General features: G+C 40.7%; 1 non-coding gene across 1 annotated transcript; it reads left to right on the top strand.

Moving 5' to 3' along the window:
• The first annotated feature begins 411 nt into the window (after positions 1–411).
• On the top strand, positions 412–483 carry TRNAP-AGG (transfer RNA proline (anticodon AGG)). Its single transcript has one exon. It is a non-coding gene; the product is annotated as a tRNA-Pro (tRNA).
• Positions 484–24,197: the final 23,714 nt, after the last annotated feature.

Here is a 24,197-nt window from a genome sequence, read left to right as displayed (position 1 = left end):
GTAGGCAAGGGATCTATCCGCTTTAGGTGGTGGTGGTGTCTCTGGGAATATGTAATACTATGATTGACATTAATGGATAGAAATTAGTGGTAAGCTGGGTCTGCCAAACAAGGCTTGATTACCATTGGAATTTTTTTGGGATTCTTGATGGTAGGTATGGGGTATGTACAACGTTCGGGAAAACATCTTCCCCAAACAAATCTCTTCAAAGCGATTTGCAAATTAAACTATTGGCTATATTTTACACTATTTGGCCCTCTACATGATAATCGTTGCATCTTCTGTGTGGTCTAAGTACGCTAGGTACAACCTGCGTCACACTAGCTACCTTCGCGAAGCTAGTGTGAAGTAATACACAGTCTGTTGTTTTGTAATTTAGCTTTGTAAAATATTTTACGAATGATTCACAATGGGCATTTGGTCTAGTGGTATGATTCTCGCTTAGGGTGCGAGAGGTCCCGAGTTCAATTCTCGGAATGCCCCTTTTTCCAAGTACTTTATGTAGGTTTCTAATTTTTCAGAACGCTCTAAAGATTAGTTGGGTATTGTCTCCTACCTGTTATTGGTGGTCCATCTCGCACCTGATGACGTGTCCTGTAGGCCCATGCACCGTGTTGGCAAGCCTCGAAGGCGTATATCACAAATAATTGAATGTCATGACATTGTAAACATTGTAGCAATGAATGATCAATTAATTTAATGATTAATTGTGAGCATCGAGATTGGAATGGTCTATGAGAAGGACAAAATTCCAATAGGCTAATCTGCTGAGAAGCCTATACATTTTGAAAATGTTATATTGTTTATGGAAAAACATAAAGCTAAGTTCGTCAAGTGATAGAGAGTATTAGTGATGATTTCTGAAAGAGTTAGTCAAGTTTGAAGGAAATTGATATAGGAAAATGGTGTTGATCTAAATAAAGTTGCAAGTATTTTCACGATGAAGCAATCTCCTAGTTGTGAAATTTGGAAGTGGACCGTGGTAGCAATAGTGTATGAGAGACATTGTCTTGAATAACACTACATAAAGGAGCGTAATTGAGAAAAATAAGAGGATGTTGTGTTAGCAAAGTGACCCTACCTTCCCTTGCCGCCCATGTGCTTCCTCCTCTTCCCTTGCTCCTCCTCCTCTGCCTTCTCCTCCAACATCCTCCACCTCCTCTCTCCATCTACTCCTGTAATTGCCCTCCTTTCCTCCGTCTTGTCCTCCAGCAACCCCCTCCCTTCCTCAAGGTCCTCCACTCCCTTCTTCCTCTGTCTTTGCCTCTCACTCTATTACCCCCCCCCCCCCCCCCCCCCCCCCCATCTCTCTCTCTCTCTCTCTCTCTCTCTCTTCCCTCCTTCCATATCCCCTCTCTCTCTCTCTCTCTCTCTCTCTCTCTCTCTCTCTCCGTCCGCCTCTCCGCGCCACACCCCACTCTCTCTCTCTCTCCGTCCGCCTCTCCGCGCCACACCCCGCTCTCTCTCAACCCTAGCTTCTGTTGGTACTCCTCTAAATTTGCCAGCCTCAATCTCTAACTAATCTGATGATGTGCGCATTTGTTCAATAACACATCGTAATCCATGGGATAGATGAGTGTTCATTTAGATGGGTCTGGTCACAAAACCATCCCCTGTAAGCTCAAGGAGATGCTCTCTGTAGAAAGCCATCTTTGTGCCAAGCACAACCATAGGTTGTATCCATGTCCTTCTAGTGTCTAACTAAATCAAGTCCTCTTTGATGAGCTGAGTGATCTCGGTCTGTGTGAGAGACAAGGGGGGTGTGTCCAACGAACATTGGTGGAAAGGGGGTAATCTATCCATGTCTCTCTCTCTCTCTCTCTCTCACACACACACACACACACACACACACACACACACACACACACAGAATATGGAGGGAGGGAAAGAAGAAGATGAAGAAGAGGATTTAAACATCCTAGGAAACTATCCCAAGAGACCTCATCCGACGGGAGTTGAACTCAAGACTTGTTATTCAAGAGGGAAATGTCCTAACCAATCTACCAAACTTGGGTGATAGAAAGGTTATAACGTTTTCTTTTTATTAACACACACCCACACACATCCGAGAAGAAGAGGATTTACACTATCCCAAGAGACCTCAAAGATACAGGTATTGAACTGGGTGGTAGAAAGGTTATACCATTTTCCTCTTTTTATTACCCCCCCCCCCCCCCCCCCCCCCCCCTCCCCCGAGAGAGAGACAGAGAGAGAGAGAGAGAGAGAGAGAGAGAGAGAGGGAAGTAGAGGGGATGGGCTAGAGGGACCATGAGAGGGAGAGAGGGGGGGGAGAAGGGAACGGGCCAAGAGAGAGAGAGAGAGAGAGGGAGAGAGGGAGAGAGAGAGAGAGAGAGGCGGGGAAGGGGAGGGGCCGATAGAGAGAGAAGGGGTGGGGGGAGGGAGAGAGAGAGAGGGGGGGGAGAGGGAAGGGACACACACACACACACACACACACACACACAAGGAGGATGAGGTTCTTGGCTACTTCACTGGAGGGAGGGGCAGTAATGGCCTATGTTTGTAGGATTAGGGGCGGCCCATGGTGGTAGTAAGCTAGCACCACTAACCATCAGTGGTGGGCTAACCTGGTGGTGGCAATGGGTGCTAAGGGGCGGCAATGGGAGTTAGTGGTGGTGGGATGGAGAAAAAAAAATTTTGCTCCGTTGAGCTCGCTCCATAAACATCCCCTATTATGTCTATTGATAAATGCTTTCTCTAGACGTATACATGCTACATGTAAATTCTTACAAATAAAAAAGTATTTCAAAAAAAAAAGTTGCTTGAATGGTTGGTAGTGCAGAACGTCGCCCCACATCTTTGAAGGTGGATGTCGAGTGTGTTCCGCTATTCTTCTCTTGTAGTTATTCGTGATGCCTATGTATTTGCATTCATTTTGGTGGCAAGTGATGGAGTGGACATTGTATCTGATATCTGTTATCTTTTGTTGTCTGGATTGTCTTGTTCGAGTAGCAAAATCTAGATCTTGCTATCCTGTTTAGCACTATAAGAACAAGCGTAGTGTTAGATTGAATTTTTAAAATTCAAGAATTATGGAGTATATATTTGAGATATTTGATGAAAAATGTCTAAAATTGATCCCACCTATAGGTTAGTTGTCGATGTTGATAAAGACGCAGGGATCAAAACTTATAAATCGTGTTCTATAAACATCCTTGTTGTGTTGCCATGTGAGCTTTTTGTCTGTGAGCGATGGTGCCTCATCGTTGCACTGTTTCTTGAAGTTTGCTAGGCTCTCGCTTGCATCATTGTTTGTTGTATCTAAGAGGTCCTCGAGGGAGACATCGTAGGCATACTGGAGCATCTCGAGAACATAGGGCTTTATTGGTGTCTGTGTCTGAAGTAAACGATTACCATCCTCAATAATCATGATATTCTTGAGCACGTCGATTTCTGTATTTAGTCTATTGATGATCACTTTCAATACACCTGAAAAGAATAAAAAAATATTTTAGCGTGTTTTTTGTAGGTAGTAAAACAATGATAAGAAAAAAATAATAGTCATATTAATGTGTATAGAACTAAACTATTGCTCTTTTGATGCCCATGCTTTTGTTTTGGTTGTTTCTCACGGATCTATCTATGAATGTTTGCAATTTTAAAAATTTGCAAAACCCCTTAAAAAGTGTCTTAGCGGCAACTTGCCATGTTAAGAAGCTACATTTGCTTCTCTTTCGGATATTCTCGTGGCTAAACCTTGGGTTGTTTCCTTGAGGCAATGTTTTGCTTGAAAAGGTAAAAAATTCTTCGCAAAGGTATCCAAATATTATGAGTATGTACATCGGTATGCATTGAAGGAACATCATGTGTTATGTTTTATATACTAGTATATCTTTGAGTTGCTCATTTTGTTTTGTTGGATGTGCACACTCCTTGGCAGTTGTGACATGATTAAATTTTGTAGTGAGAAATCAATAGTAGAAGGGTGTGAAAGACTTGAGAATGTGGTCACAACAATAGAAACAAATGAAGCAGAACAAGGTTAGAGAGAGTTAAATGTAGGCTAATGACGACGATGCAAAAAGAAAAGCATAAAGATAGAAATTTCAAGACATCAATTAGTTTACAGAGTAATTGTTTCACAGTTGTCACCATTTATGAATAAGCACTTTCATTGCAAAACAAAGCATGGATGAATTGAAAGAACTATGTGAATATATATTTAGTTGCTGGAATTTTTCTAATTAGTTTCGTGGACAATCTCACAATCTCAAGTGGAATAGGATGGAATATATCAAGAGTTGATAGATTGAGAATTCTGAGGTTTTGATGGTCTGTGATTCGTGACAACATGACATAGGCAAGGCGTGGTGCAAATGTCTCTCTGAAGCTTAGAAGAACTTTGTTGAAAATTATTGCACTTTGTGACTTGTGTCCGGATGTCATGGTGTATGCAAGTGTCAAGGGGAGTGTGGATTTATGGTACCATGTTCCATTCACCAAAGTTCGCTTATGCTTCGTTTGACCAAGCGCCATCTTTTTCCCAATACAATGAGTGAGAACAATGATATATGTAACTTGACTTTTTGTGTTTTGTGTTATCGCATTGACAATGCATGTTGTACTGTTTGATGCACCAATTGTCAAGTTGATGTTTTCAGTGATCATGTAGCGAGCACCAATTACGATTGAGTCCAGTTCGTTGAACTTAGGGTCTAGGAGCCACTACTGAAGTACATTGATATCACTCACATTTGTCTTCATCTCAACATTTTTAATGTTACTTCGACTATACAACTTATTCAAGGCAAGGTTGTTGTAGTGTTGAACGTCTCCTCTATGAGTACATATTATCCTATGGAGTTATTGATGTAGTCATGCACGTGCGCTTTATATATAATACATGCACCCACCAAGGTACGATCGATCTCATCTATGATTGGCTTTCTTTCAAGAATAATGGTCAAGAATTCAAGCAAGTGACGGTCCATTTCATGTTTTACAGAAGAGCATGACATCTTGTAGAAAGTTGCATGTAGCGAGTGGACCAAGCTTGTGATATGGAATGTGTAAAAACTTTTTCGTGCATGATTACAAACTGGTGGGGGTAGTTGGGTAAGGTCACCAAGCAAGAAGATATTTTTTGTTGAAAGAATTTGCCAATGTACTACTTGTTACATTGACAATTTGTCTTATGAGAATGTTAAAAGTCATTCGTGTTAGCATGGATAGCTTGTCTATGATGATAAAATTTGTCTCTTTTATGTCCATATATCTCTCATCTGTCTCGTGAATGGAGAGGGGATACTATTGATTCCTAGTTGTTGTCTTGAACTGGTAATAGATTGTGGATATAATGCTGCTAAGTCTTGTGGTTGCCGCTCCAATGGATGTAGTAAGTTTGACACTCTTGTTTCCTCTAGTGTATTCATGTGTCAAATATTAAATCAAATATTTTTTTTTGCTACTTGGTGTGCTTATCACAATGTGAAAACCATTCTTGGCAGTCAACAATTGATTGTATATATTCAAATGTTTTGTTATGAGTTCCGAGTCATTGACAACATCAAACTCTTTTAGTATGGCCAATGACTTCAATTGATGGTGGTCCATGGTTGAGTCATTGTCTATTGAAGATGTCATTGTTTCATTTTCTCTTCATAATGTAGTCTTTTAAAGTATCACATGGACAAACTGGTCGATTTATTCACTGACTAGCATATTTTGTTGTGTATACTCTGTAATGTACAACTCCAAGTCCTCATTGTTTGGATCAAATCCCTTGTCTAACACTCTATAAAGTGAGAGCCCATAGAAGAACAAAAAGTTGCGAGTTTTTGTAAATCTAAAATAGAGAAATGTTGCTACCATTTGGGACAACTATCCCCTTCCAATTATTGATCACGTGATTGAGAGAGTCGTAGGCAAGGAAGATTATAACTTTCTTGATGTCTTTTCAGGCTACAAAAATCTTACTATTAAGCCATAGGATCACTATAAAACGACTTTTGTGTGATATAATGGAGTATATTTTCTTATAGAGTGATTCCATTTGTCTTGATCAATGCACTTGCCAAATTCCAAATAATGATGAGTCATGTATTTAAAGAATACCTAAGATAATTCTTAGAGATCTACATGGAAAACTTATGCGTGCATTCTCTCCTAAGAAATGAGCACATAGAGCACCCGAGGAAGATCTTTGAGAAATGCCGAACTTATCACATTTTCTTTTAAATCCAAAGAAATGTGTTCATGGTAGGAAAAGGGAAAATTCTAGGTGATATTGTGTCCAAGAATCGCATTTCCATAGATCTTGAAAAGATACAAGCGATTGTTTATCTACCAAGACTAACAAAAGCTAGGGAGATATAAGCCTTCATGGTCCATTGTGGTTACTATAGAAGATTCATCTATATGTATACAATTATTGCCAAACCTCTCTATGCTCTCATCACCAATTTTGAGTGGACTGACAAATGTGAAGAATCATTTTAGCAATTGAAGAAATTATTAATTTTTGCTCCTATTTTGAAATCTCATGATTAAACTAAGATATTTAATGTCCAGGTTGATGCATTAGGTTATGCTATTGAATGCATCCTAGCATAGCCTTGAGAGAACAACATGAATTTTCCCATCTATTACGCCAGTAGATAGCCTGATAGTGCAAAATAAGATTTACACGACCACAAAAAGAGAAGGGGTAGGAATGGTCTATGCAGTGAAAAAGCTTAGAAACTACTTTGAAAAAACGAGACACAAATGACAACAAAGTTCGTGTATAAGAAGTTTTTTACAAGATATAGGCTATCAATCAAAATAATGAGAAACAGAGGGACTCACTTCATGAATAAAATGATCGAATTCTTGCTAGAAGCATTCATGATAGTTGATCATAAATTTGATCCATACCACCCTCAAGCTAATGGAAAAGTAGAGAGTGCAAATAAGATTCTATGCATTGTGCTTACAAAGATAGTGAGTGAGTTAAGAGCAGAATGGAAACAAAAGTTACATTTAGCTCTTTGGGCATATAGAGCTGCTTACAAATTAGCAATTGGAACAACACCTTTCAATATGCTGTTTGGACTTAATTCCATACTACCCATGGAATTATTGATTTCTACACTTTGAGTGGCCAAGAACCTAGAGTGGATAGGTCATGAGCTATCAGAGAGAATGATCAAACTAGAAAAGTTAGATGAGGTACTGTTGCAAGATGTTGTTGACATTTATGCACAAACACAACGTGTGAAGGAATTCCATGATCAATATGTGATCATCAAGGAGCTCAACAAGGGTGATTACGTCTTAGCCTACACCTTAAAACAACACTATAAAAAGTTAAAAGGCGAGGTAATGACATATCATCTAGTGACACCATAAAAACATTAGATGGAGAAGAGATGCCCAACTGGATTACTGGCTACAAGTCGAGGAAATATCATCTACCATTAACCACAAAAATGCTGGAGAAGATAACATTGTCCAAAGACTTCCTCTAGGTTTTCCTAGAAATGAAATTCATCATTAAGAAATCGCACGGTTGAGATATGTCGACTTCAGCTGTGTAGAGGTGCTCGTCGAGAACCTTTAGGCTTAGATTAGGCCGTTTTTCAGTGGTTGATATCTTAGATTATGTCAGAGTTTGAGGATTGACGCACTTTTCAAACAGAAACAAGAAAAACTAGTGATGGTAGACACTTCCCACTAACTTTGAGTTGATGCGATTAGAAGTAGGGTAAGTAGGAATCGAGGGAGGTTTCTGATCTTTCTCACTCTGTGATTCATCATCATTGAAGTTGATTTTGGGAAATTTCAGAGACTTCAAGGTTGAACCTTTGTAGATAAGCTAGGAAACCAAAGAGATCAGCATTTTAGACCATAACTAATCTTGGGAAAGCCACGAGAAAGCTTTGGCGAATCAAAAAAACCAACTCTAGGAGAAGATTTTAAAGATTGATCAAAACTCAAATTATTTGCTCCTTGATGGCTTATGCTTGTAAATTTGAGTTTGATTAACTAAAAGATTTTAAAATGCTCTGCTTGAAATTTGAGTGGTGATAAAAGTTAACAAAAATCCATCTGCAAGCGAGAAGCTATTAATCCTGATTAATAGCTAGGACCTCAAAAATTGACTTCAATTTCTCCAAACCCCTACCAGGTAAATACCAAACCTTTCTTGCAAGGATTATCAAGGAGTGGAATTCAATTATGTGTGAAATTCCATACTGACAGTAGTTTTGCTTCTTCAACAAAAAAATAACACGAGAGAGTTTCAATTTGAATCCAAATTGGGCAAAACCTTGAGATAGGCTTTATAATACTCTATGTCACAAAAAGTTGAAAAAAGTGTGAATTTGGTCAAAAGGTTATTAATTGTGATTAATACCTAATGACCTGGAAATGCAAGATTTGCACATTGCGACCATACCACATGCTAGAACATAGGGTATAGGAACTGCGATTCAAGTTTGAGACCATTTGGACCTCTAAGTTGTCATTTGGGACAAAATTTCACTAAAGCCTAGAACTAGCACAAAATTTGCCCTAAGAAATTAGAACTGAACCAAACTCCATGAAACTTGACAATTGACTTGGTTAAGGAATGAACATCCAGCACAAGTCCAAAGAATGGGACAAAATCATGATTCTGACCTAAGAGCTATAAATTGCTGATTAATAGCTTCGACTCTTAAAAGTCCACTTTTTGGAATCTTTTCAATAGAATTTGGTTCAATGGTAGTAATTGAGTGCCTATGCTAAAATTTTGAATGGTATTGCTTAAGATTTACTGTTGCATGGTATCTGATTCTAAAAATCACCCAACCAAGGGAAAGTTGTGCAAAACTTCTCGAAAACTATTGAAAATAGACACGAAGCATGTTGGACATACACTTAACCCTGGGGAACCAGTAAAAATGGACACTTACTCTGACTCAAGCTTTGAGATGTCTTCTTTTTTGACTCAATCAGAAACTAGAACCTCAGTGACACTCAAGCTCAAGCATTTTTTGACCTTCTTTAAAGCTAATTAGTATGAAGCCCATATTTATTTGGATCCTAACGAGGAATATTTTGCAAGGGTAGATGATAGTACCATCGAGTTTGAAGAGGAGATTAGGGAGAAAAAACAAGACAACTTCTATATGGACCAAAATGGGGTGCAATACCTCAAGATACAAGATCCTAATTTGGTAGACAGACGGGGATTGGAAGTTGATACTCTAATTCCAAACAAGGCTGTGAAGGAAGGACCACCTATGCTAGAGTTATAAGGATACAATTTGATAGATACTAAACCTCTAAAGCGCATCCCCACTAACAACCCCAAGCTTAAGGTCTATTGTTGGTAAGCTAGCAATGTCACGCACTTGATCTTGATTACTCATGCAAAACCAAGGCAGTTGACACACTTAAAAATCATGTATATTTTCAAGATCAAGGAGAAGTGTTTTGAAAAACTTCATGTCCACCTCTTTAGGAATTGTTATAGCAACTATTTTGTTATGATGACTCCAAAGGAGATTGACAAGACCAAATACCAGGGACATTCAATATGAGAAGTCATTACATGAACAATACTTGAAACCAAATAAAACATAGGGCCAAATGATAGAGCCTATGATAGCATGGTCAATCAAAGAGGAAGCACATCTAGAGGCAGTCACCTCAATAATGGAAACATGGATAGGGATGGAGAAAACACATTTTATAGGGGAAGAATGAGTGCCACTAGGATAAGAAGAGGTCCACATGAGTCGCACCTACCAAACAACTAGTTTGAAGGCCTAATGTGAGAAACACCAGCCAGGATAGCAGGTGCAAAACACAGCCATAGAGTCACACCGGTAGATTTCCAGAAATGGATCAAAAAGTACAACAGAACAGCGGATCCGTACGACCACTTAGAAAGCCCTAGGAGCACAACACATAAACAAATTTCACACATAGTTTGAGGGGTTTGGAATGACCTTAGAAGGCAAAGCTTTGGCTTGGTTCTAGACCATACCTCCTGGATCAATAACTGACTTATCGACCTTGGCCATGAGATTTGTTGCTGTATGCTCAAAAATGGGAGTCAAGCATAGCACTATGGTGAAAATCTACAGTTTTAAACAAAAACACAAAGAAACAATAAGAGATTATGTGAGTCGAATGAGACAATACATTGATAAATGTTTGGAGTTGGAGATTCCAATCGAGGAGTGACTTGTCACTTTTTTTAAGAGGGATTACTAAACAAGGATTTGCATGCTATTTGTATAGCAAAAAACACACGATTTGGGAAGCATGTAGTATGGGCGCTATTGACTTAGTAGATAATTGCAAGATTTTCAACGAGAAAAGTAGTGTTAAGGATGCACAAAGTGAGCAAACCACATATACTATGCCAACACAAGTAGGACCAACTGTGGCAGCTCTCGCCAACACTATAGAAGACATGCTTAAGTGCATGAACAACATGATGAAGACGACGCAAATGATATGATCTTTGGAGACAAAATAACGTAGAGAGGTTGAAGAGAGAGTGAAAAAGAAGGTGGAGGAAAAGATGCAAAAGCTATCATTAGATTTCAAAGAGCCACAAACAAAATTAGGAGGATCGGTTTTGGTCAAAAAAATACATAAACCAATCAATGCAGCCTTGGAAGCTTTCCAAGCTGGATTAAAAGCAGGTCTGACATTGGAAACCAAATGTAAAAACTATTCAGCACACCTGATATGGAAGCTGCTAAATTAGAAGCGGACAAAAATAAAAACCTCAATTGGAAATCATAGTGAAATTAGCATAAATTAAGACTAAAACCAATAAGAAAAAATGCAAGAGAAGCAAGAGTTGAAGAAAACTCTAGGAGACATTGACACACCTTCACCTAAACTGATAGTTTCTGATAGTGAGGAGTGATGGGATGAAGTGTCCATAGTCAAGGAGGATTGGCCACGCCACCTATGGGAATGAGTTAGGGAAGCAAAATGTGGGAGTTTGATGTTGAAATTGGCTCCAATTGAAGAAGTATGGCTAGATAGACCAGCTATGGAATTAGATGAACAATCTTTGTATGGAGATTGGAAATCAGATTAGCGAGGCTTATCAAAAGGGGGAACACTGCGCACATTACCTTCATACCTAGGAGAAAATAAAAAAAAATCATTGGTCTGCAAAAAAACAAAACTAAATAGACCAAAACAAACTTTGGATGTGGCAAGTTTGCAATCCATTATGTCAACTCTAATCCAATGCACAATCACATTGGGTGAGCTACTAAACACATGACGACACTTATGGGGAGATATACAATCTACTATCAAAAACATGGGTTTAAAGGGAGTAACCCGAACAAAAACATGGGTTTAAATGGAGTAACCTAGAGGAATTGCAAAACAAAAAGATACAAGTTAAACTTGTTATTTTGTGCCCATGAACAAAGTAGGAGACTACTACAAGGGGAACAAAGGAAACACGACCCTTCTAGTACAATACAATGATGTAACAACCATGGTTGTTTTGGATAGTGGAACATGCATAGCCATTGCAACAAAATCTATCTGGGAATCCTGGGAAAAACCAGCAATTAGAAAAAGAAGGATGAAATTGCAACGCGTAGATGGACACTTTGAGAAACCGATGGGCTTCTGTGGAATTGACTACCAACACACTTTTGCCATTGTAGATTTTGGAAAGAAACTCAACTATGAAATCATCTTGGGAAGAATATTCTTATGAGACAAATAAAATTGATCCAGGATTTGGGAAATGATTATCTTTACCTGAAACAAGTGGGAGTAGTTACTCGAATAAATTTGAAGGACCATTATTACAAAGATGTCCTGAGAACCTATACACTCTAAAACCTTAGTGGAGACTAAGCTACCATCATGTACTAAAAAAGACACTCTAATTTGGATGTGTGGGCCTTCAGAATCGAGCATTTTACAATGAGAAGGTTGCATTTTATATAGAGAAGTAAATGATGTAGAATACATACCTGAACCATTCCCTAAACATTTGTTTGAACCCTTTGAGTGGACTCAAATTCTAGCCACCATGGACGTGTGTGTTAACAAAACCACCCCACACACTGTGTTAACCACCCCACACACTTTTTTAATGAGGACGGTTATGACATAGTTCCTATCCAGATGGTATTTATTGAAGTGATTGAGGAGCAACATGTCTTCTTTGATCACTACTATGATGCCATGGATGGTTGGAAGAAGAAACACTTACAATAGAGAAATCAGACACTCTACAAAAGAATACGTAACAGGAAAACTTCTATTCAGAGGGGGATAATAAATTTTTTGAATTTTCAAACTAGCATTGCGGACATCAATGAAGATATCAAAGAAAATTGAAAAACAACATAAAGAGGAAAACGTCAAAACTAGCCATGAAAAACAAAACTCAGTTATTGATGAAAGTGGATGCATCGGACTGCATAAGAGACAAGATAACGGGACAATATCCAAAAATGAAAAACTCAGATTAACAAACCAAAACAAAACAAAAAATAGATGAGCCTAATAGGACTAAAGGAAAAGAACCCCCAATGAAAAAAACTAAATGCAAAGCAAAATATAAGGAGTTGAAACGGACCTTGAAAGAAGTCTGGACCACGGAGATAGAGCATTAGGAAGAGAATGGGCTCTAGAAGAGTCTCTTATTTTGGCAGTTTAAGGAAGTCAAACCTTGCAAACACTTATTTGTCAAAATGTTAATCACCTCCATAAGATCATGGCAAATAAAGAGGCCCTCTTAGACCTCATCCTCTCCCTACGTTCAGAAAGAAATAAACCACAAGCAATCAGTGTTCCATCTAATTATAGAGAATACACTTTGCAAAACCAAAAAATTGTTGTAGAGAAACCATTAGGACAGCCAAAAGAACTAGGAGAATCCTATTAGGGATTGAAAAATGCCAAAAACGTTGACCTTGCAGAGCCTGGAGAAGAGTCAAGGCCTGCATACATAGCTATGGATTTGTCTCAAGAGGAGGAAGAAGCCCTCATTTAAACATTAAAAGAGTATAGGGATGTCTTCACTTGGTCCTATAAAGACCTCAAGGTAGTGGATCCTGCAATATGTCAGCACACTATCCCTATGAGAGATGATGCTAAGTTGAGAAGACAAAGACCATACACCTATAACAAATCATTTGCGAAAAAGATCAAGAAAGAGATTGAGAATCTCAAGGAGGCTGAGTTTATCTACGAAATAGAAAACACTGATTGGGTATCACCTATTGTGGTGGTGCTAAAAAAGAATGGCAAACTCAAAGTGTGTGTAAATTTCAAGAAGGTAAACGCAATCACTATAGGAGATAACTATCCTCTTCCTATCATAGACCATGTGCTACTTGGATGGATTCTCTGGTTACAACCAATTGACCATAGATCCTAAAAATCAACATAAAATGACTTTCACCACGGAATGGATTTTTTTTAAATAGGGTCATGCCTTTTGGATTGACCTGCACCAGCAACATTCCAAAGGCTAATGAGCCATTCTTTTAAGGAATATCTATGGAATTTTCAAGAAGTATACATGGATGATCTTTGACGGTGCATTCTACAAAAAGAGACACACCTTTCAAACATTTGCGGTGTGTCTTTGAGGAATGCCTTCTATGTAGGATTTGTTATAATCTTAAAAAATGCATATTTATGGTAAAACATGAAAAATTCTTGGACATGTTATATAAAAAAGTGGTATTTCCACGGACATGGAGAAGGTGGCAGTGATTGTTGAAATGGCTAGACCAACAAACGTCAAGTAAGTTCAGGTATTTATGGGACATTGTGGCTATTACCATAGATTTATCTACATGTACATACTCATAACTATATCCATTTATAGCCTTATCACTCATTTGAGTGGACAGATGAATGAGAGGAATCATTTGAGAACTTTAAACAAGCTATGATCACAACACCAATATTGAAAACTCTAGACTGGAACAAAGTTTTCCATGTTCATGTAGATGCTTCAAATTTTGCTATTGGTTGCATATTAACTCAGTCAGGAGAGGGCAATGTGGATTGTCCTATATCATATACCAGCAAATTGCTAAAACTAGTAGAAAACAATTACACAACCACTGAAAGGGAAGGTCTTGGAATGGTGTATGTAGTCAATAAATTCCGACATTACTCGTTAGCTAAACAAATTTGTCTTTTTTGTGGATCATCAAGCCTTACTCTATTTGGTGAACAAGTCATGCAATACACACATACAAGCAAATACTACAAAAGAATCTCAAAATGAAAAAGTGTCATCTTAAACCAAATGAAATGAGGCTACCAAGCGGTGAATTGGAGAGACTCAAGAGAGTTTTGAACCGCAGTTGCACCCAAATTATTGATTCAAGTGATGTGCAAGAGTAGGTACAACTTTGATTGGAAGTTATGAATCACTCACTCCCTTGCAATGCTACAACTAGCACAAACAAGCTTTTGTATACACCACAAGTAATGGTGTATAGAGGGATCACTCTCTCTCTCTCTCCCTACAACTAAGATGAAGAATGGTATGCTCAATGTAGTGAGAAGTAGTGTAGAGATCATACCCTTTACAAAGGAAAAAGGGTTCTATTTGTAGGTGACGAGAGCCCTTATTAGGATTATCTCCTAGTCAACATTTACATAGAAAAATATTTTTATGAAATTTTTTATATATTGTTATGAGAGTGGGGCTCTCTTGTCTCTTGAGTCACATGGACGTGGGCTCAAGAAGCGACAATTATTGAGGTGAAATAGAGAAAATTCTAGAGAGGTGAGTGATTTTTGTGTGAGGCTACCTACTCCAAGGTAGAGTAGAGTGGGTGCAATTTACAAGAAAGGGTTAGCAGTTAACGTCATTAATCACTAAAAAAAATTTAGTAATATAGTTACAATGGTTAGAATGAATCGAAAGGCTGAGGAAAGAGGGGTGAATGAGATGGATGAACCGTTGAGATATCTTGGACTCACCCGTGCGTAGGTTTTCAAAAGTGATCGTCGGTCTTCTTCTTCTTCTTCTCTTCACGCCATTTCCATAGTTGAACACCTCTAAGAATATGAGGGTATTTTGTTGATATTTTGCAGAGTTAGGTTGTTGAATGTTTATGCACTTTTGAAAAGATGAAATAAAATTGTAATATGCGAGTAATATGGAGAAATATGGAGATAATGTATGAGGGTAGAGCTTCAAAAAAGAGTTACGGGTGTGAGAGGGGAGGGTAATGGCAAAAAGGGTGATGAAAACCATGGAAGGTGTAGGTTTGAGTGATTGATAGAGAGGAATGAGTGATCAAGAGAGCTTCTCCTTGGCTTCTTCTTCTCCTCACGATTCCTCTTCCCTCCGTGGAGCTTGCGTAGAGCGGGCTGAGATGAGAGAACAAGGAGAGTGCCTCATGGCTGAAGGAGATAATGGAGAAGGAGAGGTCAATGGATCTCTCACACACACACACAAGCAAAGAGAGGGGTACCGCTAGCAGATAGAGAGAGTGAGAAGGCTCAAATTTTCTTTCTCCTTCCCCTTTGTCTCCTTTCCATAAACTCCCTTCACATACAGCTTTGCGGGCTTCCTCCATGCACTCTCCAACGCTATCCCTGGATTTTTTGATGGTGGGGTTGTGCATTGGTCTCCTTCCGCCATGGCTAGTGTTGAGTTGATAGGAACGTTGTCGCAGCTCTGATACCACTATTGCGCACCTCCGAGATTGGAGTACTACGCACGAGAGAGAGAGAGAGAGAGAGAGAGAGAGAGAGAGAGAGAGAGAGAGAGAGAGAGAGAGAGAGAGAGAGAGATGGAGAATAATGACACAACATGGGGTTGAATCTCCTTCGCATAGGAGGTGTTCGTCTCCCCCCCTATTCGTATTGTGATCATTGCATTACTTAATGAGCAGGTGAGAGGGAGCCCTCACTTTTATACAAACCAATTAGGGTTTCCATGTTGTGCACTCATTTGTGAGCCCTTAGATCTAGATTTGCAATCTAATGGTGCCAAATTATTAGTACCCAAAGCCTATACAATACATTAGGATCATCATCTCCTTATCCATAACAAAGGGTGGAGATTCCAAAAAGCTGGTAAGTATGTGAAATTTCAGTTTCTAGTTTTGAATTTATTACTTTTTCATAGTTTAGCCGTTAAGATGAAATTTGATAGGTAAGTTTCCTAAGCTATCTCATTCGCGATTGGGAAATCTAAGAATTCTCAATAAAATACACGATTTAGCAAGGCCAATTCTCTATGCAAGCTTGACAAGGTCGATTTTCTTTCACCTTGATATCCCTGTGTTAACAAAAGCACCTATTAGCTAAGATAATTCAAGCTCCATTCTATCTCATCTCCTCAATGAACTTATGCGAAGGAAGGCTTCACTTTAGGGCATATTTCCTACAAGATCCAAAGTTTGGAATATGCTATGAGCATACAAACTTACGAAAACTTGGCAACATGTCAATTTGATACTCATATTGCAGAGTATTCACAATTACCTCCACACACAAGTACATCCTTATCTGAGACATATCCCACACGTGGAGAATATGAGTCTCTAGGACTGACATTAGCGCCCGTTCTTTGTATTATGTGGCACGACAAAGTCCCTAGGTGATGGTCAAATTTGTTTACTTGACCATTTTGAGCACATTGTATCAGTAACAATTTCCAACAATTGTCGGATACTTGGTAAGACCTGTTAAGGTTACAAGTATTGTTAAACAATTTTAATGGATGATTGTTTCTACACATAGAAAAGTTATGTTCTATTAATGAACTAATTCATACGGTACCTATATGTGATGGATTTTTCACATTCTATTATGGTCCAAATAGGTTAGCACGGTTTTCAAGTGGTAAGTATTTTGTTTTTCTCCCATGAGCCATGAGCATACCATTAACGATAAGCATTGGCAAGTATGGTATTGGATATATAAAGGGTTGGATCTGTTTTTTCCGAATGCATGCACACTAGGTGTTATGGGCCCTAGTGTTTAGCAAAAGCCAATTTGGAGCGGCATGCACATTCATGGCATTAGTAGCTTCTAAAGCATTTTGCACTCTACGTGTAGTATCTCTATGAGATTAATTATAGATATGAGGTCATGGATTAGTTTGGGTGCTTGTAGAACAACTCACGAAAGTTAAGGGTGCATTCATGATAAGGTCTACCCACTTTCAATGGTTTCACCCACCAAGACAGCCAAGCAACAACCTCTTTTTTGCCATTCCTACATACATTTGACTTGCTTGCAGTTACTTTGAAGAGGCAATATTTGGTAGCCACACAAAGCACATAGTTGCAAACACAATGGAAAGCTCTGATCTTTATTTTTTCACATATAAATGGTAATTTTATTGTGCAAGGACTAATCTGGTTCAGCCTGTCACACCCTATCACAATGTTGTGACCTTGATGAAGAATTACTTATGGGCTTTTTTTCTTACTTACCCTCTTGCACATGAAATGTTCACTTGGCAAGCAATTTAGCTTGATTTATTGATAATTTTTGGATCTTTGCATAATTAATATTCATTTTTCTTTGTTATAATTTTTATTTATAAAAACCTAATTCTTTTACAACAGATATCTAATGATGTAGAACTTATTTTGCAAGATCCAACCGTCATTTGATAGATTATGACCCAAGGAATGTGACGATGCAAAAAAAATTAAACTTCAACGGTTTATTTTTTAAAGATCTACCTTAAATAACAAGGATTGCTGAGAGAACCTTGATATAGTTTTTTTTTAAAATCTAATAAATAATGTACCTTGCCACTCATTTTGATTTTCATGTATGCCATAACTCTTAGTGTAAGGTCTTCATAGAAAAAAATTTGAGTAAGGGAAAGACACGTTTTCATTATTTTAATTTTTTTCACTTGCACCATTCACTTGAGGTGTGCCTCCTTAGGTTTGGTAAATACCAAACGTAGAAATCTTGACACTTGTCAGCTAACCATGGCTTGGTTCTACTCTCCCAATCCTAGTTGGCTGTCCACCTCATACAAGGAGGCCGCCATGTCACCAAAGGTCCATGTCATCACCCCATCTCACCTTCCACATCACCACAGTCCTCAACACTTTGACCGTAACACTTGGCTTGCCATGTCACTCTATTTGCCAATTCATCCACCACCGTCCACTGCCACCTTGCATGCCACTTCACCATAAGTGCCATGTCATCCACCACCTCACATGCCATGTGTAAGTATTTCTTGCATGGCTTGCCATATCATCACCACCTCATGAGCCACCTTGCCAACTCGTCACGTCCTTTTTTGCCACCTAATCATTACATATCACCATTTTGACACGTCATCATATGACATGGCAAATGAGGGGATCCCATCCGCCACCTGATCTTTCCACCTATGCATTCCATGTCATCAATCATCCACATCAGCTTGGCACATAGATGACCATGTCATTCATGCATGGCCACCTCAATAGCCATGTCATTTACGCTTTTAAAAAATAAAAATGTAAATGAATTAAAAATCAAGATATCTCAACCTAATTATTTACGTGGTAATTTAAGCAAAAATGTATATATTTTAATGTAATTTTTTATTTTTTAAAAGTGTAAATTAGTAATTAAATTCTATTTATTTGAAATATCATTGGATCACAAAAGAAGGTTTTTTTAAAATAGCTTTTGGTTTACTTATGCACACCGATTTGGGACCTTCCGTATTGATACAAGCTACACATAGCTCGCGGTAGAAAAAACGTCCACCACGCTCCTTGATCACACCGCAGTCCCAGCGGGAGCTTACCGTAGTCGTTGCCTCAGCCCTGGATGTGGTTTGCCATCACTCACGAGCCCCGTCCGCCACCCCAAGCGTGTTGAGCCCCGCTAGACCTGAAAAGGATCCGAAAGTAGCCAAGCCCATCAGTGGAAGGTAGCCTTGGCACTCACTTGAGGGGGAGGGGGGTTTGCATCCAAACGTCACAAGAGGGGTGTGGGGAACTCGTCGCCTCACAGCACCCGTCGTTCGCGCCACGGTCTGTCCCATTCCCGTCTCAATCGAGCACCACTATCTTAAAGTTGTACACAATCCGGTTCGGGCCAAGAAACCCCCCAAGAACCATGACCCACGGGCCGGCAAACAGGGGAAACCCTCGGCAAACGGGGGAAACCCCCTTGTTGGGGGAAGGCCGTAAGAGAAGGTTTCCACAAGACGGATTGTGATGGCCATTAAACTTTGCAGGGATGGGGATTTAGGTGGTTTCTTTGCCCCTACAATGTTTCATGGCTATCCCCTCCCGTCCTGTCACGTCCCGTCTAGGGTGGCACAATCGCTAATTGTTTCATTTTGGCTTTGCTAAGGGCCCAATGGTCAAAAACTGGCAATTGTGCCACAGTAGACCATCGAGACGGATTGTGTTCCCCATGAAACTTTGTAGGGGTGGGTATTTAAGTACTTTTCTTGACCCTGCAAAGTGTCATGGCCATCCACTCCCGTCTTGTTGGTCTAGGGTGGCACAATCGCCACTTTTTTGGTTTTGGCTTCGCTAAGGGCCCAATGGTAAAAAACTGGCGATTGTGCCACTGTAGCCCATCGAGACGGATTGCGATGCCCATCAAGATTTGCAAGGGTGGGGATTTAGATGCTTTCCCTAACCCTGCAATGTTTCATGTCCATCCGATCCCGTCTCGTCGGTCTAGGGTGACACAATCACCAATTTTTTCGTTTTGGCTTCGCTAAGGGCCCAATGGTCAACAGCTGGCGATTATGCCACCATAGACCATCGAGACAGATTGAGATGTCCATGAAACTTTCTAGGGTAAGGGATTTAGGTGCTTTCCCTACCCCTGCAAAGTTTCTTGGCCATCCGCTCCCGTCTTGTCCGTCTAGGGTGGTACAATCACCAATTTTTTTGTTTTGGCTTTGCTAAAGGCCCAATGGTAGAAAATGGTGATTGTGCCATCGTACATCATGGAGAAAATTACGATGCCCATGAAACTTTGCAAGGGTGGGGATTTGGGTTCTTTCCCTACCCCTAAAAAGTTTCATGGCCATCCGCTCCCATCTTATCAATCTAGGGTGGCACAATCGTCAATTTTTTCGTTTTGGCTTCGCTAAGGGCACAATGGTAAAAAACTGGTGATTATGCCATCATAGACCATGGAAAGGGATTACAATGGCCATGAAACTTTGCAGGGGTAGGAATTTAGGGTCTTTCCTTGCCCTTGCAAAGCTTCGTTTTGGCTTCGCTAAGGGCCCAATAGTAAAAAATTGGCGATTGTGCTACCGTAGACCGTCGAGATGGATTGCGATGTCCATGAAACTTTGCAGGGGTGGGGATTTAGGTGCTTTCCCTACCCTTGCAATGTCATGGCCATTTGCTCTTGTCTTGTCGGTCTAGGGTGTCACAATTGCCATTTTGTTTTTGTTTTGGCTTCCTAAGAGCCCAATGGTCAAAAACTGGCGATTGTGCCACCGTAGCCTGTCGAGACGGATTGAGATGGCCATGAAATTTTGCAAGGGTGGGGATTTAGGTACTTTCCCTACCCCTGAAATTTTTCATGGCCATTCACTCCCATCTTGTTGGTTTAGGGTGACACAATCGTTAATTTTTTCGTTTTGGCTTCGCTAAGGACCCAATAGTCAAAAACTGGCGATTGTGCCACAGTAGACTGTCAAGACGGACTGCGTTGCCCATGAAACTTTGCTGGGGTGGGGATTTAAGTGCTTTAGCTACCCTTGCAAAGTTTCATGGCCATCCGCTCCCGTTGCGTTGGCTTAGGGTGGCACAATCGCTAATTTTTTCGTTTTGGCTTCGCTAAGGGCCCAATGGTAAAAAAACTGGCAATTGTGCCACCGTAGTCCGTCGAGACGGATTGCGATGTGAGGAAAAGGGTCCTACGGGGCAAGGCCCAACCTAGGGGGTCAGGGACCTAGGCCAAGGGCCTGGACTGGACCAGTGTGGACCGGGGATCCGCTTAGGGCAAGAGCTAGGAGCTAGGCCTATATAAAGGGCGGTAGGGAGGAGGATCCTATGTCTCAGTTCCCTAGGCCTTACATTGGTATTAGAGCTTGGTGAGAGAAAATGGAAAGTAGCACTTGCTTTGGTGGTTTGCATGTTGCATGCAAGAAGCAAGGCGAATATTGCATGCCACTGTCCCAAGCCGAGGAGGAAGGAGAAGCCGAAGTAGGCTGGCTCGTGTGCTACCGCTCTAAGCCGGGGAGGAAGAGTTGAAGCTCTCAGCACCATGGGTAGCAACCTTAAGTCGGGAAGGGGCAGGTTTTTGACGACGGCCAAATCCTACAAGGTGGAGGTTGAAGGGAGCGCGCCGACAAGCCGGGAGTTTTCCGTTTCTGCAGCAGCCCTAAGGGCAGACCTCGTTGCGCGCTAACTCTCAACTAAAATGTGGCTAAGATGCTACTCAAATTATTCTTCATCAATTCATCGATTGAACACTAATTTGCATACTGGCTAAGAGCCATTGTTAGGCCAAGGGTAAGACCTAACTATTGGCATTCTTTGGATAATTCTTTTCAAGATCAACCAAATCTACCCAGGGAAGTACACATCGACATTGCTGAACAAGCAAGAGTCTTGTCATTATGGATATCTAGGGTGTCGTTTTTTCCACTACATGTTTTTAGTGCGACACTCAAGTTGAGTTTTTTATAGTCTTCAACTCACAACAACTGAGCTCTACAAGGAAGTATCGATGCAACAATCAGTTGCGACAGCATGGCTGTCCATAAGAGCTCGAGAGTTCACTTGTGTGGATTTCCTACTCTCTCTCTATAGCACTACGACATGTCTATGGACATACTGTTTTGGGGTAAGACCTGACGGGTGATTGTTACATCACCCCATAGGCATTAAGGATCATAGTTTGATCTGCATTGAGGATCACAATTGACCTCTCCCAGTTATACTTTCAAGGAAGGAATTCCGCAATCTACCAAACGCGATAGCGGACGGACACACTTTTTAAGTTGATTCCAATCATTTTGTACACGGTTGACTATGTTGGTTACCGTTATCTGCTAGTTGAGCAGTTTCTACAAAGAGTCTTACCAAGGGGTTTGACTACGTAGATTCTAATCCAAGGGCTTGGATTGCAAAGGCAACACCCAGGGTTTCCAATGCAATGTTGTTTGTTTTTTTCAGGTAGGGGACGTACTCCTCTCCACTTGAATACAGGTAAGTGAGCATTACGTTCAAATCTCCAGGTACGCATTTATGGATTTGGTGTTATTCCATTTTTAGTATGCTTTGCTTGGTTTTCCAAGTCGTATAAGTACGCTTGAATGTTACAGAGCCATGCCAAGGGCATGTCAGCAGACAATATTTTGGGCCAAGTGTCCAATCTATCTTTCTGCCTTATGCTATTATGAACCTACTTGTAGGATGCAATTTGGCACATGTTGTCACATGGGATACAACATGGTCTAGGAACTCAAGGAGTTCGGTTTATCCAGTGTGGAGTAAGATAATGAGGGTCCCTCTCACTCTTGTTGCGGAGTGTTTTGCAGTTCCTCCACACACAAGTACATCTTGTACTTGATGGATGTCGCTTTTTCGGCCATCCTTATTTGAGACGTATTCCACATGTGGTGAATATGAGTCTCTGGGACTGACACTGGCGCCTAATTCTTAATGATGTGTCGCGGCGAAGTCCCTACGTGCTAGTCGCATCCGTTTATTAGACAATTTGGAGCACACCGTATCAGGAACAATTTTAGTGACCAGAAATTGTCAGGTACTCAGTACAGATTTGTTGCGATGATAAGTACTATGATGTATGGGACGTAATAAAGAAAACATCAGTATCCTTAAGAAGATATTACTACTCGTGTTTTCGAGGACGAAAACTCTTCATTAAGGGGGGAGTAATGTCAGGACAAGGGTCCTACAGGGCAAGGCCCAACCTAGGGGGTCAGGGACCTAGGCCAAGGGCCTGGAATGGACCAGTGTGGAATGGGGATCCGCTTAGGGCAAGAGCTAGGAGCTAGGCCTATATAAAGGGCGGTAGGGAGGAGGATCCTATGTCTCAGTTCCCTAGGCCTTACATGCGATGCCCTTGAAACTTTTCAAGGGTGGAGACTTAGGTGGTTTCCCTATGCGTGCAAAGTCTCATGGCCATCCGCTCCCGTCTTGTTGGTCTAGGGTGGCACAATCAGCAATTTTTCCGTTTTGGCTTCGCTAAGGGCCCAATAGTAAAACTGGCGATTGTGCCATCGTAGACCATCGAGAAGGATTGCGATGCCCATGAAACTTTGCAAGGGTGGGGATTTAGTTACTTTCCTGCCCTTGCAATGTTTCATGGACATCCACTCCCATCTCGTCGGTCTAGGGTGGCACAATCGCCAATTTTTTCGTTTTGGCTTCGCTAAGGGCCCGATGGTAAAAAACTAGCGATTGTGCCACCGTAGTCCGTTGAGACGGATTGTGATGCCCATGAAACTTTGCAGGGGTGAGGATTTAGATGCTTTCCCTGCCCCTGCAATGTTTCATGGCCATACGCTCCCATCTCGTTGGTCTAGGATGACACAATTGACAATTTTTTTGTTTTGGCTTCGCTAATGGCCCAATGGTCAAAAACTCGCGATTGCGCCACTGTAGCCCGTCGAGATGGATTGCGATGCCCATGAAATTTTGTAGGGGCGGGGATTTAGGTGCTTTTCTTGCCCCTGCAATGTTTCATAGCCATCCACTCCCGTCTCCTCGATCTAGGGTGGCAGAATCGGCAATTTTTTGGTTTTGGCTTCGCTAAGGGCCTAATGGTTAAAAACCGGGGATTCTGCCACCGTAGACCGTGGAAATGGATTGCGATGCCCATGCAACATTGCAGGGGTGGGGATTTAGGTGCTTCTCTACCCTTGCAATGTTTCATGGCCATCTGCTCCCATCTCCTCCGTCTAGGGTTGCATAATCGCCAATTTTTTTCGTTTTGGCTTTGTTAAGGGCCCAATGGTAAAAAACTATCGATTGTGCCGACGTAGATCATCGAGACGAATTGCGATGCCCATGAAACTTTGCAAGGCTGGATATTTAAGTGCTTTTACCACCCTTGCAAGGTTTCATGGCCATCTGCTCTCGTCTTGTCGGTCTAGGGTGGCACAATTGCCATTTTTTTGTTTTGGCTTTGCTAAGGGTCCAATGGTTACAAAATGGTGATTGTGCCACATTAGACCGTCGAGACAGATTGCGTTGCACATGAAAATTTACAAGGGTGAGATTTAGGTGCTTTCCCTACCCTTGCAATGTTTCATG

The sequence above is a fragment of the Adiantum capillus-veneris genome, chromosome 18 (assembly GCF_014529385.1).
Source record: "Adiantum capillus-veneris isolate H3 chromosome 18, ASM1452938v2, whole genome shotgun sequence".
Lineage (NCBI taxonomy): Eukaryota > Viridiplantae > Streptophyta > Polypodiopsida > Polypodiales > Pteridaceae > Adiantum > Adiantum capillus-veneris.
The sequence above is the reverse complement of the archived record's forward strand: the minus strand, read 5'-3'. Positions and strand labels throughout refer to the sequence as shown.